Source organism: Cupressus sempervirens, chromosome 2 (assembly GCF_028749045.1).
Source record: "Cupressus sempervirens isolate cs-2001-9-10 chromosome 2, ASM2874904v1, whole genome shotgun sequence".
Lineage (NCBI taxonomy): Eukaryota > Viridiplantae > Streptophyta > Pinopsida > Cupressales > Cupressaceae > Cupressus > Cupressus sempervirens.
Window position 1 is genome coordinate 559,504,669 of NC_143119.1, and position 2,743 is coordinate 559,507,411.

The window sequence follows — 2,743 nt, forward strand, 5'->3', positions numbered from 1 at the left end:
AATTGGAGCCCTCGTCTTGCACCTCCGTCCGTTGTTGCTCAGGTATTGCACAAATTTTTTCCATCGGCACAAATCCCCCAACGAATGCCTACATGCTTGGACCCTCTCTTAGATCACCTTCTTTGATCACTCGACCGACGCAATTACGGAAGAGACTTGGCAGCGGTTGCCATTCTACACCACGTCCATTCTGTGATTTCGAAGTTGATCTAATGGCGAGCCCTTGTCGATAGCCATGAGGTGGGTACTTGGTGCTCTAGCAATATTTTTTGTGAGCCTATCGCGGCTACAATGGGGGAGGTGGTTACCGCGAGCCTCTCCCGTGCCCAGCTCATTGATTCAACACCGCTGTTGCCAGCCCTCACCGCGTCTACTTGGTGATTTTAAAACTCGATCTAAAATGGGAGCCCTCGTCTAGCACCTCCGTCCGGTGTTGCTCGGCTATTGCATAAATTTATGCCATCGACGTGAATCCCCCAACGAATGCCTATGCTTGGACACTCTCTTAGATCACCTTCTTCGATCACTCGACCGACGCAACTACGGAAGAGACTTGGCAGCAGTTGCAATTCTACAGTGCGTCTGTTCAGCGATTTCGTAGTTGATCTAATGGCAAGCCCTTGTCTCTAGCCATGAGGTGGGTGCTTGGCGCTCTAGCAAAAATTTTTGCATTCCTATCGTGGCTACAATGGGAGAGGTGGTTGCCGCGAGCCTCTCCCGTGCCCCCCTCATTGATTCAACACTGCTGTCAGGGCGGATGGATATGTCAGATTTTGAAACGGTGGACGCCGACGTTGAATCAATTAGAGGGGCATGAAGCCCACCCTTGAGGGTGCTATTCCTGGACTATCCTTTAGATCATGTTTTCTTGTCACTCAGATGGCGCAATTTCGGAAAAAGGTTTGGCAGCGGTTGCCAGCCCTCACCGCGTCTACTCGGTGATTTTAAAACTCGATCTAAAACAGGAGCCCTCGTCTAGCACCTCCGTCCGGTGTTGCTCGGGTATTGCATAAATTTATGCCATCGACGCAAATCCCCCGAGGAATGCCTACGCTTGGACCCTCTCTTAGATCACCTTCTTCGATCACTCGACCGACGCAACTACAGAAGAGACTTGGCAGCGGTTGCCATTCTACAGCGCGTCTGGTCAGCGATTTCGAAGTTGATCTAATGGCGAGCCCTTGTCTTTGGCCATGAGGTGGGTGCTTGGCGCTCTAGCAAAATTTTTTGCATGCCTATCACGTAACACATGTTTTCTAGTCACTCAGCTAGCGCAATTTCGGAAAAAGGTTTGGCAGCGGTTGCCAACCCTCACCGCGTCTTCTTGGTGATTTTAAAACTTGATCTAAAATGGGAGCCCTCGTCTAGCGGCTCTGTGCCAACTCGATCGGCACAACATTGGGAAATGGTTCGACAGCGGTTGTCGTTCCAATGTGTCATCGGGGGATGCCTTGGAAAGTGGCCTTTCAAGGGCAAGCTCACATCTAGCCCTTGGATTGTGCGTCGCGTCACAAGTGAATGGGTAGATTTCTCTGTGAACGGCGACATGGTGATTGCAAGAGAAAATTGACTTAGTCGGAGCATTGGCCTCGGGCCATTGTGACGGCCTTGCAATTTCTCTTTAATTGCAACCTATGTTTGCGCAGTAGTAGAGTTTGCATGTAAGATGGGCCTTGTTCTTGAGAGTTCCAGGAGATGACCTCCAGAACTTTTGGATTGGGCCCCTTCAAGGTGAAATTCATCTAGCTGATCGGATGAAGCTCGATGTGCTTGTATCTATTCCGGGACGGTAATGATGGTCATTAATCTGTGGCGCTGAGTATTATACCATTCGGTAATCACAATGGCGGAGCTGGTGGGAAGTACTTGTCACTTTGTTTTGATGGATATACCCTATATGTAGGTGTCTGCACAGCTTGCAACACACTTCACATTTGGTGTTCGATTCTAAGATGCGCTTTTGGCTGAGTGTGTATGGAGTTGTATCTTTTAGCCAAGGGCTCCGTCTCATTGGCACGTTCTATCATTACATTTTTATCCTGCCCGGACGGCAAGAAGGAAAGAGATGGTTGCACGGGTGCATTGCTCGACATCCCTAATTTCATCAAGGGTCCACTCTCCACCCTAAGTTTTTTGCCGATCGGTAGAGCCTTGGGATTGAGAGGGGGGCCGGCGAAAGGTTTGGTTGCTGCATAATTTATTCGCTAGTGCATTCTCGGTGTGTGCTTGCCTCTTCACTGTCTCATCCCACAGAAGTGCATGGCACTGTCGTGACAGCCTTTGTGGTCCGGGCCAGTAGAAGTGTAGAGTATTACCGATAATTTTTGTTTGGATGCGGAAACTCTCCATGCCCTGTCCTGCCCTGTGCGATCTGAATGGCTGCAGCTCGTGGGTTCTGCGGGAGATACTCTTCTTCAGCTCCCCCCTAAAGAGAGCGTTCGGGGTTTGCATTGTGTGGACAAAAAGCCCAAGGCGTTTCATCTCTCCCTTCAGATGCGAAATTTTGGGAGGGCTTGTCAAAGTATGGCCGTTTGTACGGGGTGCACCAAAAAGCGTGTAGGGGGCATATGCCTGGGAAATGGGTGTCTCTGAGTGTCCTTACTCGGTCGTGTGCATGGTGTACATCTTTGCATTACGACCCTGCTGCGAGCATTTGTGATTCGAGCATTTTGGGGGAACGGGTTTCGTACGAGATGTTCTTCTCAGGCTCCTGCAAACCAGAGCGCTCGTCTTTGCAATGCTC